Here is an 18089-nt window from a genome sequence, read left to right as displayed (position 1 = left end):
AGCTGCCTGGGATTTACACACCAGGGATCCCAGCACTGAAGACTTCGAGGAGTTTAATTCAGCAACCAAGTACACACATGCAGCACAGGGCTCAGCAGCACTCACAGCCTTCTCAAGGCAACTTTGTCCTAAAAGCTTAGCCATCCTCTATGAAATGGAGAAATCAGTTTCCTCCTCTGTTTCACAGACTCAGGTACATGTTTTTCTTGTAAGAGGGCTTCATTCTGCAGGTTATAGATGCTTTGAGATGAGGAGAATGACATAACAGGGAGATGCTTTCCTCTCGACTTGAAGCTGGATCGCTCCACACTCAAGTCACAAGATTGGAGGGAGAAAAACCAAATGGTATCAGACTAGTGTGGTGCTGAAGGGAGTCCTTGCTCCAAAAGTTGATATATTTTGCAATGAACAGCTACGGCATTAAAAAAAAAAAAAATAATCCCTCTGCAGGGGTAATGGTGGTTCAGTATTGGCCACTAGCTACAGCTTCAAAGGGAATCAGTCTCACAGAGGTGCTGCTCAGGGTATAGTTATCACCTCAGAGAAACAAAATCCCTTTCTCTGGGACCATGGCCCCACATCAGGATTCCCCACTGGCAGCATGCTGGGTGTTACGCTGACACAGACACAAACCTTATTTTTAAAGGAGATTGAGTACTACCAAGAGTTAGGTGGCTTCATTAGCCCACACAATGCTCTAGTTCCCAAATCCCGCTGCTAGGAGCTAAATGTAGGCAAGATACAGAGGAGGAGAGCAGAAAGGGAATGTCTATTTTTCCATCAGAGAACAAACACTGTAGTTCATACCATTATCAGAATGGAGATTTCAGGAGATGCTACAACCTAATGATTCCCATCCTCAGAAACCACTTCCCTGCGCTAAGCTACTTCTTGACTGGGTCTGGCTTGTGTGTAGTCAGCTCAAGTGTTTCTGAAAAATTCCCCCAGCCCATCCAAGTCACTCCAAAGTCAGTAGAAGCACAAAGGAGTCTGCATGTATTCATGGCATAGATAAGTACTAGGAGATGGAACAGTTCTTCCCCAGAGCTTATAAAATTCTGATTCAGTGACAGAAATTGCTGGCCTGAAAAATCTGAACAGATAAGACAAAAAGTTTGTGAGACTGCTGTTTAAACTGGGCAGCTAGCAAAGCACAAGTTATGGGTAGAGGGGAAGAAAAAACAGGCAAAAGGGACTTTGACTCTTATCTGGGTGAAAAGAGACCAATGTTCCAAACCTTGATCCAATGAAAAGAGCACATGAAGTCCTTACAGAATCACTGAGGCTGGAAAGCACCTCTGAAGTTCATCTAGTCCAAGCCTCCTGCTCAGAAAAGGATCAGCTACAGGATTGTGCAAGGCTGTATCTGAGGGTTTGTATATCTCCAGGGATGGAGACTCCACCACAGGTGGAGCTCCTCCACTGACAACTTATTCCAGTGCCCCTTTGTGGTCTCATTCAAAGTCTCATACAGTTTTCAAATAAAGATACCACCGAACCCAAGAAATCAAGCATCTACTCATTAGATGTTCAGTGCAGATGTCCTTCCCTGAATGTTCCTTGGTAGCAGATATTCAACTGAATGTGGCTGGTTGTTGCAATGCTTCTCAAGGCTTGCCTGTATAAGCAAGTATCAGTTTAGTCTAGGAAGGTAGAGTATATATGATATTAATTATAAAAGGAAGTTGTTCTATAAGAAAAGGCTAAAAAAGGAGAGATATGGTGTCTCAAAAACATGGCTAGTAATGAGAGTGAGTCTTAAATAGCTTGATCAAATCAGTGTAGTCTTTTCAAGAAAGAGAGTTTACCATTTGATCCCAATTTGGGAAGAACTGTCTGCTAGAGTCCACAAAAGACACAGTAATTCCCGTGACAGGAAGCAGAAGATTGCTGCATTCTGACAATTATACCAATATAGTGCACACAAAACCATGATATTGGTAAATTAAATAATGCCAGCACCACAAAGGTTCTGGAATTCGACTGTTCACCTTGTTAAATTCATGGAACAGTTGTCAGCACTGTTTTGGGCTGGGCCAGCTACAACTTTTCTAAGTCATTCCAAGGTTCAGGTCAGCTAAAATTGGCCCAGAACCATTCCCAGCAAGGTCATCAGTTTTGAAGACAAAGTGGCTCTGTTTAGTTCCCTAGTACAGATGTTGCCCGTGAGTTTTGTTCTTATCCTGGGTACACACATTTATCTAAGAAATAGATTCTCAAGGTGCAGTCATTAGATGGGAAGTAACTGTTTTAACGGATTGTTAGCACTCAGACAAAGCTTAAAATGCTGATAAAGAAAAACCTTTGGAAAGTTTCCTGATCTGTGCTACGTGATCAGCTTACCTAATGTTTCTTTTTGTCCTTTCTTGGTGAAAGCATGACAGAAGGCTCAGTTCAGGCAGCCTGATGTCACTCAAACCAAGCCAGATCTCCTGCTTTCCCACTTGTTGCATGGTCCATCCTCTCACTACTGAAATAAGGCATTGAATTTCTTCAGGCAAGCAAAGAGAAACCAGAGGCAAGATTAAAACCTTTTGCTGAGAATTTAATAACTCCCTCGAGACCCCACTGACTACATCAGAAGCCTAATCCTCTTCCAATTTTTGTGGGCACCTTAGATTACACTGTGTGGCTATTTCATGCTGGTTTAGATGGCATCTCATTTATTGTGAAACTCTGATCTTAGCATTCACATGGGGTAGGATTACATCAACAGTTCGGTTACGAAATGGAAGAAAAGAAAATAAATGATTAAAACCAGAAGAGCTGACTGATCCCAAATCCAGTGCATTATTCATATGTCGTTTAACAACAGCAAGTTGTACCCAGCATTATCTTTCTGCACGTCAGATCAATCTAGATTATCTGTTTACAAACAAAGCATGGTCAAAGTTTATACATCTTGGCAGACCCAATTTTTGGGGACCGTAATTTAGAATTGTTTTGTGAAATTTTGCTTCAGTTTAAGAAAGTCTTCTTTAAATTAGAGAGATGGAAGAATAAAGTTGCTATGTATTCACTTCTGAAAGGTTATATGAAACTTTGAATGAAAAATGAACTCACCATGAAATCATATATACATATTTGTTGTAAATATATACATATATATAAAGCAAGTTCCTATTGTTGATGTAAAGCAGGGTATGGGTTGAGTAATTACTTGATGCTACCAAGGTAGAACATCCTTCAACTTTATTCTTACTTTCCACTTGTGGGGTGTGGGGGGGAAGTATCCTTAATCTGTAGGAACAAGGGAGTTATTCTGAATTACCAGTTTGCCAGTACATGGTAGTTCAATTTGCAGAGATAAGATGTCTCAATGTTTGGAGCTCTTTCAGCTAGGAATATTGAGTTGGGTTTGGTATCATTTGTCAATCATTGATATCTCCTGATATCTAGAGAGGGCTATGAATCTATGTCCCTATCAGCACAGAATTCACGTCTCTCAAAAAGAGTCATGTGTCATTTAGAAAAGCAGAACGGCTTTGCTATTCCAGTTTATCTCCAGCTGCTCTGTCCAGATCTTTTCTTCTGTGAAGACTCTGAGATTTCAGGCTGAGTAGAGGACTGCAAACAGTCTACTTGGGCAGTCCCTTTTGGGTGCTTTCTCCTTACTTCAAAACAAGTCTGATGCACACTAAAGTTTTTTCATTAACAAATGCCACCTTTTTCAAACTCCTTGGAGGAGATAATTTCATCATATTCTCCAGGAATTCCTACAACTTCCTACCATTTAACTATTAGGCTATCTCTGCAGTCTTACTTTTGGAAGCTCATTTTTGAGCTGAGACCTCTAGCTGAGCTTCTAGCTTTCACCTCCATTTATGAAAACCAGAATCAGCATTTAAGTTGAATTCTCAAGAGTCTGCTCATGAAGTTTTATGTTTTCAACAACCAAATCTTGTTTAAGCTGGTATTTGCAACCTCAAGCATAGTAATTTGTAAATTGTTTTCTTCTGGATGTCTGCACTGACTTGCATGTTATTGCCTGAGGGGTTATTTACAAAGTCTAAATTTGGTCTAGGGACACCAGCCTCCCTAGCTTCCCCCTACAGTAACTGAAGGTAGCTGCCCCCTTGAAGAATCCAGCTTGGATCAAGAAATTTTGCTCTTTCACTAAAAACATTTTTACATATAATACTGCTAGTTAATGCAGTCAAAGTGAGTACAGCTCTCCACCATAGCAATTAGAGACTCACCAGGAAAACCGGACTTGCAGCTGTTATTCCAGAGTGTTTGACCCCAGAGCAGAAAATCGACCCCAAACACAAGAACATCTTGTATGCGCAGGACTGAAAGATGATTTTAAGACTTTTTATATCACCTTTATTCTTCACTTTTAAGAGCTGTTCAGTGCTACTGGCAGTTTGAGGTGAGAGTAAATAGCAGTTTAACACTAAATGAATGACCAGCGATTGAGATGTGAGGAAACAAAAACTTGTACAGCTTCCACACTAGGACTAGTAAGTATATCATGGAACTAAAGCCAGAAGCTCACATGTATTAAACAGTGATGCCATCAGCTTTTGTAGCTGGTAACCATTGATACTTATTCTGCATTGGTGAAAAAGAGAGGACAAGATGTAAGCTGTGAGAACAGTTGCATGTGGAGTAAAGCTGTGTCATGTCCCTGACAGGACAAGCCAGCTCTTTTCAACTGGGCAATAGGCTGCCCTCTGAGGGATAATTTTTTTAAACTTTTTTTTCCCCAGAGTTCACAAATATGAAATGAAAGGCACTAATTTGAGAAGCAATATGAAAACAAGACAAAGCAGAAACATAGCATGAGGTGGAAAGGGAAAGATGGTAATGCGATATGAAAAGGTTAATTCAACATCCAAGTATGAAGCGTATTATAGGTTTTTCTTTCAAAGGCGTAAGAAGACAGACACTAATTCACTGCGAGTGGAAAGGAAATGGCACCAAAGGTGCTAACATAATATGAAAACTACTATTATGTCAGGAAAAGAGACAAACAAAATGTATTGCCCGTGGTGTGGAATTTGACGATGGAAACCTGCTCACACTTAACACGGTGACAGTGTTCCCAGATCTCAGTTTAATAGTAGTATGAACAGCACTAACCCTCTCATTTTCAAGGTTTCAAAGACAAATTCATATCCTGTTATGCTGGATATTGCATCAATAATCACAAGGGGACACTTGCTTGCAGTTCACGTAATTTTCCAACTGTTTATTCAGTAGTTTTTGGTAGCAAACTCCACTGAATTTTCCTTTCCTTTGCATTTTGGTCCTGCACTTCATGGTTCCTCTGTGTCATTAAGACCATGGGAAAAAGTCATACAACTTGTAGAATGGACCACCCAGCAGTCTACCATCACAGGAATATCACTGTGTAGTAGCTTTGTATCTTCATCCTCTGCGCACCTCTAGGCAGACTGCAATGACATGCAAGACATGCAAGAGCATGGCTAAAGGGAAGGATGAACTGGGAAGCAATGCATTGCAGCTGCGTGCACACCAAAAAGCCAGTGAACAGATTGAATCGCTCAAGACTCTACAGTTCTGTGTAACTGTAGCATGGTGGCAATGAAGACTTGACTGTCTGTGATCCTAAGCTCAGAAGTGTCCTGGAAGCAACAAAATAGAAATAATGCCACTGGGAGCCAGACATCAGAAAGGGCTCACAGTGTGTAGGGTTGGGACCATACCTGCCCAGATCCCTCCAGCAGCACTGGGAGCAGGAAGGCCAGCTCTTCAGGACTCTCCCCAGCCTCAAGACTAGTCCCAGCTCTTCTTCTCCTTTGTCTCTTTTTCATATGACCTAGTGCTGATTTGGACTCATTCCTTCCTGATTTGAATGACAAAACTCAATTCTCTCCACTTTGTCCGGGAATCATGCTGAGAGGTAGCAGTGCCCCAACAGCACAGGTGAAACTGGTCCTTCTCTTTGTTCCTTAACTTTGGTAGCAGGACTAGGATCTGGCAGAATCAAGACAGGACAAAACAGGCTGTTTGTCATGCAGGGTCCTATGGAATGGCAAATACTAGAGGGCCCTTTTGAACATAGGCATGAGGACAATAAAACCCAGCCAGTGCTGCCTCTGGTAGATTCCATTGATTGCATTCTTGCTTGTGTTGGTGTTGCATGTTCCACTGAAGGACGGAAAGGGGAATTTGTTTTGAGGAGAGTTTGTTAGATTTATTTAAAGGTAGTCAGAGGAAAGGCTTACCAGAGTAGGAGATGAGATCAAGGTATTTTTAATACTTTTGGGGACAGAGCTGAAGTATATACTGATATTCTTTAACCAAATGGTGCAACCTAGTTGTGTTTACACCATGGTGTCTCTGGACACTCTGGGTTTACAAACACTGCCTGCAGAACTGAAGCTCCAAGGCTTCAAAGGCAGGAATACAGCAGACCAGGAGTGTGACACCAAAGCAAACATGGCTGTTTATCCAGCTACTGCAGACAGACAGTGGATTAGGGTTCAAGTGTGCAGTCATATGGCACTAGAGATGAACTTGATGGTACTGCTCTGGCCCTGCTATTGCCTACTGTGTGATACTCATTAAGTCACTTTTTTCTTCTTTCTGCCTCTGAGTTATTCACTGAGATCGTACATTTTTCAAGGTCTGACTGATCTCCTACTATTTCTGCTCAGTGTCTGGTAACAATGCAGTGCCATTACCGGCTTGTGCCTCTCAGCACCATTGTGATACAACAATAGTTTTAAGAAGGAGGCCAATTTTCTTTCATATTAGGATTTGGGTAATTTTACTCTTACTAATTTATAAAGGGACCCACACTGGGAATTCAGAAATGCCAGGATTACAACTTATTATTTAGAGACACTTGGAAGAGAAAAATAGCTGAGAGACTGAATCCCATAAAAATATGCTGGAAAATATGAGTGGAAATTCATGGAGATGCTTCTCTTGGATGGAAAAGAACAGGTTTCCTTGTTCAATCTGAAACACAATGTTTAATGGAGAAAGAAAACAGAAAGACTGGGAAACAGACACAACAGAGACTTGATGATAACAAATCTCTTATTAGGTAGAATGGGGAAGACAAAACTTCTGTTCCACAATAAGCTGTGGTGGCACCAACAGTACCTTTTAAATGACTCTGTTAAGGACAGCATTCAGTGTAGCTGCCTGCCTGGCAACTACTAATGCAACAATGCACTGCTAAGGCAACATCCCTGGACCTTAACTTCATGTGAAAGACATTGCTTGGCTGAGTGTGTTTAAGGGTGCTGAGCAGCAGGGATGGCACCAGAAGCCTCATGTCAAGACCCTCTGTTGTTTTCATGGTCTTTATCAAATTTGCAAAATCATGTTCAGGTCTCTTTTTCAGCCTTCAGATTGTATTTATGTGAGTGAGAGAAGTCACAGGTATTCTGTCTTGAGTTCCTTTCCGTGGCCTTTTGACCATTTCAGCCAAGTAGTGCTTAATCCTCACTATACAAGTGCCAGGCTTCAAGCTGGCTGTAAAAATGGCACAGAGTGGGACTGTGAGACAAAGAAGAGAAACTACCATACTACTTTCTTGATATTATTAGATATTAGGCACTAACATTTTAATTGCTTGAGTTTTCCAAGTTAACTGAGTTGCAGCTACATGTTGCTTTCAGGCAGCACATCCCACACCTCTGCACTGAAAGGTGCTTTAGGGTTTACTTCCTAGCACTTCACCCCTTTGCAGTGGTGAGAAATGTCGTTTTCAGGGGTATAAGAATCATCAGATGGTTTGGGTTGGAAGGGACTTTAAAGATCAAGTAGTTCCAAACCCCCTGCCGTGGGCAGGGACATCTTCCACTAGACCAGGTTGCCTAAAGCCCCATCCAACCTGGTCTTGAGCACTGCCAGGGATGGGGCAGCCACAGCTGCTCTGGGCAGCCTGTGCCAGTGACTCACACCCTCACAGCAAAGCATTCCTTCCTGATATCTAATCTAAATCTACCCTCTTTCAGATTAAAGCCATCCCATCTTGTCCTATCACTCCATGCCCTTGCAACAAGTCCCTCTCCAGCTTCCTTGCAGGCCCCCTTTAGGTACTGGCAGGCAGCTATAAGGTCTCCCCAGGGCCCTCTCTTCTGGTTGAGCAACCCCAGCTCTCTCAGCCTGTCTTCATAGGAGAAGTGCTCCAGCCCTCTGATCATCTTTGTGGCTTCCTCTGGACTTGCTCCAACACCTCTGTGCCCCTCTTATGTTGGGGGCCCCAGAGCTGGATGCAGTACTGCAGGGAGGTCTCATGACAGTGGAGTAGAAGAGATCATCTAAGTTGCAGAAAATAATTCCCACAAGTGTTAATAACTTGCAGTCAGGTGCTGCACTCATTGCTCTTGATACTTGACAGAAAACAAAAGTGGGATCAGGGGATAAGTAAATAATTTAGTGGATATTTCCTGTATTTGCACAGAGAAACTTTCAGCTATTTCCTCCGTGTTTAAAAATGGCTCAGCTATGCTTTGCTAACATGGAGTTGTCCCTCTGATTACCTTCCAAGGGCCACTCTGCAGTTAAAAACTAGTAAGAAGATAAAAGTCCTTCAAAAAGCTATGCATCACTGCAGTGTTCTGCATCTCCAGGTATGTATGACACAAATTCCTCCGCTGCTTAAGTAATCTGTACATTGGAAAATATAGTCTCACTTTTAAGACACTGGCTCAGATAATTCTGTAATAGACCATGTTTAAAAACAGCAATTGTGAATACTTTCTGCACTCAATTACACTGAAAAAACAGAGATGAACCTAGCCTCAGAAAAAAACCACCAAACAGTCTTGTGGTAAGGGCCCTGGGGAGTGCTGAGTTCAGTTCCTTCCCTTGCCACAGCCTTCCTGTCTGCTCTTCGGCAAGTGATTAAATCTTTCTGTGCCTTAATGCCCCAAAATTAAACTATGGATATCAACAAAGCTTTCTTCTTCTTCTTCATTACATTCCTTAAATTGCTAGCACGCTTCGTGGCAGAGTTCTGGCCTGTGCAAAATCAGCATTCCCTCAGGCAATGTCTGGACATGATTCAAAGGCTATCAGTATGCCAGGGACCATTCCTGGTGGGCAGTTTCCCTCCTGTGTTGGGATGCAAGAAGGTTTAGGCAGGTAGATCCAAGCTGTGCTACGCCACCTGCCCTGCTGCTCAGAGCACAGCTAATGGCTTGTTTTACTCACATAAGCACAGAGCCTGGGAGCAAAAGGGGCTTGTTGATGTGGTCTTGTTGAACTCACATCAGTGCATGGGGGCAAAGCCCCATGACCCACTTGGGCTTATCTGGAAGTAGAGATGCTTGTCATTTGGATAATCCTTCCCCAAGAGCATTTTCTATTCAGTCTGTATTGCAAACATGTTTGTTTGTTTGTTTGTTTGCAGGCTCCACCTCCTCATTAGGAGAGAATCTCTGTATTCATTCAGAAGGAAAAATTCTAGGCCATCTTTATCCATTACAGTTATTTAGAAAAACTCTGGCAGCCTGAATACAGCAGACACAAAAACGATGAGGTAAATAAAGAACCATAATTATGAAGCTTTTTTTTACTTATCATTTCCGTGTTACTGACTTGTGACCATTTTAATGCGTGGAGTTGACAGGATAATATTAATCTATTTTTGCCTGTAACTGGATATATTAAAATATTTGTCTGTCATGTACTTAAATGGATTTTATAACCCTAACATTAGAAGCAAAACTTATTTATCAGCTTGTAACTGAATATATTAAAAACTGTCACATGTACTTTAGTGGATTTTATTATCCTAATATTAGAAAAAATCTATTTCAGCTAAACAAAACCATTTAGAAATTTCAAATCTAGTTTAGACTGGTCATCCAGACTTCTAGAGTCGATGGTGAAAGACAGGCGTTCTTGGTGGAGAAATATGCACCTTATCTGAATGAGACCGGTTGCCATTTGGAAGTGCGTTTTGACATTACAGGGAGCACAGAGAGGTGTCTTAAGCAAACCATTTGGTTTGTGGTGGTTGGATTTGCTTGAATTAAATCCTGTCCTGACAGACTTAATCCAGGCAACACAAAAAACCTATAAGGAAGGATGAACTGGAACCCAGGTGTCTCAGATATTGAGTTAAGGCTTTAAACTTTGCGTATATTCTCCTTGTTTCCATTACTACTAAAATCTGAAATTCCTCAGACCATGCAACAGCCATGAATCCTGCTTGCTATTTAAAATGAAAAAGTATTTTAGCCATCCAACTTTAATATTATTTTCGCAAAGTTTTTAAATTACCATTTTTTTCCTGTAGAAATACAATTAGGACAATGATGTTATCAGTACTTGAATGATCCTAGTTTGACTAAGTCCTATCATACTGACCTGGATATATGGGGGAACATGAGTTTGCTACTTTGTTGGTACCTGTAAAGCTCGTAAGGCAATAGTATGTCCTCTGAGGTATTCTCTAGGCACAAAAGAGTAATCTCTCCCAGAAACTGAAAAGGAACATTGTAGCAGTGGGGTGAGTAAAAGTATAAGTATTGCAAAAGCACCCACAATGCCACAAAAATAAGACAAATCCTTAAACCCTCATGTTTTCTCTCCAAAGTCCTCACTTGCCCCAAAAGCTATAATGTCCTTTCGTGTTAGTTACTGTTAATTAATGAAGTTTCAAACTTCAGTAATACAGTTCAATAATGTATCTCCTCTTATCAGTTCTCCCTTAAATAAGCAACACCTCTGCCTGTCTGGGAGGGAGGAAGAACATGCAGTTTTATCCCAAAAGTTTTGTCTACCTTGAATTCTTACCAAAGGTACTTTCAGTCCCCTCATCACCAGAGGTAGGTTGTTTAATCCACCAGACCTGCTAGTGAGATATAGGCTTCAAGATGGTCAAATGGTGTAAGGATAGAGATTGTATGTCATGGAAACAGTTATTGACAGATTCACATTCTGGTTACAGTCCTGTAAATGTTAGTTACCCACAGGTACCCATTACAGCACAGTCAGAGACAGGAACCCTCCACATGAAACATCATCCCACCTCCCTTCAGCTGGAGGTAACCTGCCCTTCATAGATCATAACAGGAACCTATATAATCAGTTTAAAATAGACTCCTTCACTTACTCCTGTCTCTGGTGGGCCAGCTGACCAGACTGCTGTGGCTCTTTGAGGAAGGAGGTTAACACCCAGATTGGATGGGGAAGCTGTTCTTTGTAAACCACAGACCAGTGGCAGCCTTGGATCAGATGGACAAAGGGAATAAGTATTGGTTGCTGTGATAATGAAGACTGTGGAGATCAACCAAGCCAGAGGAGACTCAGGCACCAAGGGAAGGGATTCTTGTGTTAACGTATACTAACAGGATAGCATATACACAGCACTTACAACTGAGTGAGCCCCCATATTAGTCTATGACTCACTTTGTTCTGCCAGCACTGCTGCAAGAGTGGCAACCTTTGGCAAAACATTAATAATAAAAAACAGAAGAATGATGTTATCTTAAATTGTGGCACCCAGCTGCTAAATTAATGTATGCCGAAATCCCAGGGTTTGCAAAGCCTGCTGAAGCCAGTGGAAAGATTCCCCTTGACCTCAGTGGGCTGTGAATCATTCTCAAATGAAAATGGAGCTCCAGTTCTAGTTGCTGTTCTCATCTCCATGCAGATTAGTTTCGGGACAGATCCCATATCAGCCATGATGTTGGTAAAACTATTTGCTGCTGATAAGGTGAAGCATATCCTCATTGTACTCTGAAGTGAGGATGGGATGAGTTCATGTAATCCTGTTAGACATCTACATCTAAGTTAATTACCCTCTGCTTCTCTGGTACTCAATGGAGAGAAGTCAGCATTTCATCTGTAACTCATCACTCCAAAATGGACATCTAAAATAGGTCAGATGACTCATACTCTAAATGCCTGTTTCTTCCCATTGACAATAAAGGGAGCCTGAGGTAATTTTCTCAGATTCAGACATTGACATGTGGTCAGAAGAATTTCTCTCCAAGCATCTTCATTAGACAAGCTTCAAAAATGTTGTTTTTATATCTGATTGCTAAATCAAACAGCTCAGTCAACACAAGATCCTAGTGGAGACAGGTTCAGGTAAACGCAGGTGGCTTGGAGTTGTCTTGCATTAACTACAGGGCTTTGCCTCAGCAGGATTTGATATTAACAGCTTTAAAATATACTAAGTTTTTCGGTGACAAGATGGCCTTCGATGTGCCCTGATCTGGTTACGTGTTCTGGGTGACAGGTTCAAAATGGTCTCAGGTATATTCCAAAACAATAACGGAATGGACAAGCCACTTCAAATTATTGCTATTACTTTGTCCTCAGCAAGCCCTCATCCCACTGGTGAACAGGACAGCATGAAATTCAGCACCAAATTCAAACCTAAATGTGCATGTCTACCACACAATCCAGGCTGTCCCGTTGTACTTACTGGAGAACTAGTCAACAGAAGCAATAGAGACTGGAAAGTAATTCACCTGCCTAAATGTAGGTATCTACTTTAGAGTGACTTGGACTACAATCCAGGCTCTGTTTGCTGTAGGAAATCCCTCTCCAAACCAGGAATTTGGCCACCAGCTCCAGCGTAGTCACTACACAAAGAAAGTAGCTAAAATTAGGTAACTGTAGTTTAATCCCGTCCACTGGAAACTGCTCACTTGGTTGCCCAGTAATAACATCGTTACCTGGACCATATCCTGACAGGATAGAGAGTGATGAGATGTGCCATATCCTGGACCACTAGAACTGTTATGTCAGGAGATGATGAACTAGTACATAGATAAAAAGAATCCAAAATAAGCTTTGAAGTAACAATTTCATTCTGAAGTAAAGTTTTCTATAACATATAACATAACATTAAATATATGTTTCTTTAAAGCAGCACTTTTCTAAAGGGACAGGAAATTTTTTATACTTGTGGTTTTGCTCATACTGGAAATGAAAATATACAGTGAAACTTCGACATTTGCCATGAAATGGAAACACTGAGTTTCAGACAGCTCAAGTAAATTCAATAAAGCCCTGCAAAGACAAAGTGTACAATATCTTTAGCACAACCAAAACCATAAACTGCCTCCACAAGGGGACATGTAAGTATGACTGCCAGTCTTTGTTCTGTCGGTCTGATCCCTTCCACCAGATGTTTCTTGGATGATAGTCCAGACACACCAATATAAAGCTTCTCACGAAATTACCCAAAACATAATAAGAGTCCTTGTGTATTTGAAAAGCTCTATTCAGAAACACAGCTTCTAACTTGGCACTTACCCTCAAAATATTCACGATTGTCAGCAGCTATTAAAAACAATAATAACAATGGCTATTTCCATAATAGCTGTATTTTGAAATCTCAGAGCACTTTGTGAACTTAAGAGACTTATCTGAGATGTACAGACTCATATCATCTATTAGGGAATGCAGCTCCCTCTGGGGCATGAACTGGACTTCTGTTCTCAAAAATTCTACAAAGAAATACAGATAAGGCATGAATACAGATTTCTGAAAATTGAGCCCAGTTTGGATTTTCAGGTAGGCTGAGTAAGTTTTGCTGTCAGGCTCTGCCTGGAAACTATACTTAACCTTAGAAAGAGGGGAATGATTTCTTTTTTAATGAGCAGCAGTAAGTAGAATTTCTCTTTTGCACTAGAGAGATGGCATAAGGTTTCAAGTACTATAATAGTAGACAAGGGAACTGGTGCAAGGAGATAGCATGGGCTGCAGAATTGTCACAGCAATAAATAACATTAACTGTCTTTTGGGTTCCCATTGATACAGCACTGAGATGGCACCTGGGACACTAGGACTGTGTTCCAGCTTTCTGTTTAGGCAAGAGAGTCCTTTGTGTTGGTTTTTTTTTTTTTATCTCTAAAATGAGATCTCTCCTTTGTAATATCTTTTGAGAAGCCTGTCTTAATACATATATGGTTTGTTTTGTTTCTGAGTAAACCACAACTACTCAAGTAACTTTAGCTAGGGAGAAGTCTGTCAGTGTGAACCTTTCCACTTCTGGAATATGTGCTAAATGCAGGCACAGCAAATGATGTTCTGGAAAAAAAACAAATGCTGTTTTTGTCTGCCAGGAAAAGAATGAAGTGTCTTCCTATAGCAGGTCACAGATTGGTGTCTGCGGAATCACCAGCTAGTGGCTTGGGACAGTTTAGAGAAATCATGTGTGCCAAATAAGTTTCTTCCTACTCCCTCTCCTTGGAAAACTCTTTCAATTGAGCATTATATGAACTATATTTGTCAGAGCAATGCTTGCTTGTGGGCCTCATCTGTGCTTAACTACAACATAGCCATGGCAAATGTAATGCCTTTTGACTGATAAGTCACCTTAGTAATCATCCTACTCTAATGACAAGTCCATGCCACTCGGTGAATGCCTCAATCACATCTAACATGCTGTGTAATTGTCACTTATTCAAAACAAAATGATGGGGAAAAAAAGACTATTTTGTATTTGCATTAACGGAGTTTGCTTGAAGCTAGACTTGGTACTCTGCAATGTGCGGAGGGAAATCAACTATGGAGAGAATTTTTTTATCACATAAAATGCCCCAGTGTTTTTCCATTATTAAAAGTAACCTAACTATTTTAGGATGGAATGATCTAAGGTGGAAGGAACATACAAAAATAGGCTAGGAGGGACCTGATGTGTTTAGCTGAGGAAAAGGTTGCAAATATGAAAAGCTTTGGCTTCTTTTCCCTAATTTTCCATAATTTTAAATCCTGACAGCATGAATAATATAGTTGATTTTTGCTATGATTATAAAGCAGCTGCAGAATATATACCAACGTTGAAAAACAGCTGAAAAACCATTTATGTAGTTTGTTTTCAATTGAGACACCCCTCCCAATTGCAGAAAAGTAACCAAGATGACTATAATTCCATAAGCTGCATCTGATCAGCATATAGTTCGGGTTTTGGAGGGATTTTTAAAGAAATCTTCTGAAACAAACAAACAAAAAGAAGTTATTCATATGTTATAGTCAGAAAAAATATCTTTTTATGTAGTCAAATGAAATATCCTTTTGGCAGCCCATAACAGAAATCCTAACTGAGGTTTCTTCCTCTTCATGTACCAATTTAGTCTCTCTTGCTGATGACTTTAGTGATTAGTGGACTAAATTTGCAGACAGAAGCTTCTCAGGAAGTTACAAAGGTACATTTGGAAGGGAGTCATCTAAAGTAGTTTCTCTGGTCATTCCCTCTGTTTCTCTGTCTTGGGAAATTATCCTTGGCCCATGTTAACTCCTGAACTCCGTATGGAAATCTCTTAGGAAAGTTTTAGTTTGCCTGGATCCAAGCCAGGCCAGTACTTTGTTGACAGTATAGATGGATTGAGTTCTGCTGCCTTGTGCAGGTGTCTGTCACTGTTTAATTTGTTGGTGTAGCCTGGCAGAGACAGAGATGGATGGATGACTTCCAAATGGCAACTGGGATCTAGCCACCCAGTTTTGGAGGGTAAGAGAAATTTACAATAGGGCGTGACCAGATGACACCAAAAGGCCTCCAAACAGCAAAAAAGGACTGCCACATGCAAAAAACATGTCAAGAACCAGCTAAACGATCAAGTAATATCCAGTCAAAAGAAGCAGAACGTTCTCCATTTTGAGTGAGGTGCCCTAGCCATTGAGTTCAGTTTATCATGCTTTCAGGTTGGTTTTCAATTCTTGTGCCTGTGAAGAAACTTTTCCATAAAAAAATCATGTGTAGTTTATTTGATCTGGTGTGGATGTTTTATTTGAGGTTATTTTAAGTCCATTAAGGAATACACCAAAACTAAATAAAGAAGCTTTTTACTGTTATTCATGTTCAGCCAACTGAATTGAGCTTGTAGCCAATATTATCAATGGAGTCTAGAGAGGGATTAGCTGACCAAATGTAGCAGGTAGACTGCATTGTCTACCTAAAGGTGTTGACCCATCTGAGATGCCCTGATTTATCTTGCCTGGTCTACAGATGGTCTTCCAGAAGGGCTCATTTTCCCCTTGTATCTGTCATACCTGCCAGCTGCCACAGATATCTCATATGCCCTATGAACCTCAAATGGTTCTAGACACCCATGTTTAGGCAACTGAACAATGTCTGTAGTGGCTCATCAGCTTAATTGCTCCCCAGGGTCTGCCTTCTATAATGGGAGCTTAGACATTTGCTCCACCTGTAGACACATGTGGTGAAGGTCTCTTAATCTGTAGCTCAGTGTAATTTTAAAGACTTGTGTCAGTTCATAGATGGCCTTCTAGCACTGTTTTAAATGCTTTGTGATATGCGTGACATTTTCACGGGGCTGGCCAATATGACACAATTACGATACCTGCTCCTTCTAGACCAGCATCAGAAGAACCAATCGGGTAGGCTAAGGTTTCCCAGTCAGCCAAAGGCACCTACCTATGTGCAGGTAACTGCACTGAGCTTCATGTCTTGATCATACCCTGTTCACCAACAAAGCTGGTTGCTTCTTGTCTGCACAACATGTATTTTAGTCTTACATGCTTCACTGAAGAAAACTTCACACAGATGGTAAATCATTAAATTCCTTCCATTAAGCAAACATACTTTCCTTCAGCTGCGGGTTACCCAGCAACAGACAATTTGGCAGCAATAGACTTATTTTTATGATTAACCTTGTCAATCCACAGGCACTTGCTTTCCCAAACAGCTGACCTTTTCCTACAATATTATTTTTGACAAGTGATGGCTCATTACTCTCTGTTAAACTGTCAGTATTTTAATGTTCAGTTTTCAAATTATTATCAAAGGTGGAGGCACCAATATCCTATATTAAGATTTCCTCACATTTTCCACAATGAAGCCTTGCTATGCTGGAACTTTCAAGCTGAAATTTCCTTTGCCACATTTGTTTCACATGGATATTTTTTCAGAAAGGTTCAATAAAAAAAATAAATCAGTCATTTCCAAGACCAATGTTAAGAAATATTTTTTGTATGGAAAATAATACAAATAATCAGTCATACACTATTGCTGAAAAGCTCTAGCATTTCTGTGCTTTGATGCAGGAATCTGAACTCGAGCCATACATATAACCCTGGGACAATGTTGTGTCTTTGGCTGTTCTCATTATGTTCTTCCAAACACAATACAGCTCTGAGCCCCTCCAAAAATCGGTTTATACATGCTCAGGAGAGACTTAGTTTGACAGCTGTATTGTCCAGTGTGCTGGCATTCCTCCCAGCACACTCCTTTTTCCACCACCTCTTGCATCATTAGGCCCATCCACCCTGGAGTCACTGAGGCTGAGCAAGGCCTTCCCTGTAAAGATTTCTCCAAGAAGCTGCAGGTCACCAGAGTGCTGGATAGAGATACAGTGAACAGAAGGAATTGCTGGAGCCCCTACCATGCAAAGAAAGTTGTGAACTGAAGCAAATTAAGATTTCTGAAAAATTATGATAAGCCTGGGTGTCAAAAGATTTTGGAGAGAAAGAACAAGGCAAGAGAGCAGAAAGATGAGAATCTGGGGAATGCAAAAAGAAAACTGGCAGGTAGGAAAAAGGGACAGAAAACTATAAAAGAATAGAAATAACAGCAGAGGGAAGAACAGATTCTGCAATGTTTCTTGCAGAACATGGGCAAGAGATGAAGGGAAGTGGATGGCTTATGTGTTTTACCATTAAAACACAAAACCTCCAGGACTCCCTCTCTTCTAGGGAAACAGCTGTGACCAGGACTGCAGGACAGAAATATTTGGTATCATCTCTTGTTCCTCTCTCAAACTGCAACAAACCCCACAACCCAGAATTTTTGGCTAATTGTTCAGACCAAAACTGAAACAGAACAAGGTCTTAAAAAAAAAAAGGATTTGTCAGGATGGGTTTGGTACAATGCTCTGGGTGATGCTCTGTTTGTGTTGAGAAAGGAATGTACTCTGAATAATTAGAAAAGGTTCCACTGACAATGTTAAAGGAATGTGCTCTGAATAATTAGAAAAGATAAGGTGGGCACCTGAAGGAGATAAGCAGACCATTCAGTCAGGAAATCGTTTAACAAAGAAAATTGAAAGGTCTATTCCACCTCGATCCCACCTATTATGAATGGAATGACTTGGTGTCAAAATCAAATGAATATGTATGTAAAGATGTTGTAACCTCTCATGAAAACTGTATAAATCACCTAACTTTTCACTGAAAAC

The sequence above is a fragment of the Falco rusticolus genome, chromosome 6 (genome assembly GCF_015220075.1).
Source record: "Falco rusticolus isolate bFalRus1 chromosome 6, bFalRus1.pri, whole genome shotgun sequence".
In the NCBI taxonomy this organism is placed as follows: Eukaryota; Metazoa; Chordata; class Aves; order Falconiformes; family Falconidae; genus Falco; species Falco rusticolus.
Note: the sequence above shows the minus strand (reverse complement) of the source record.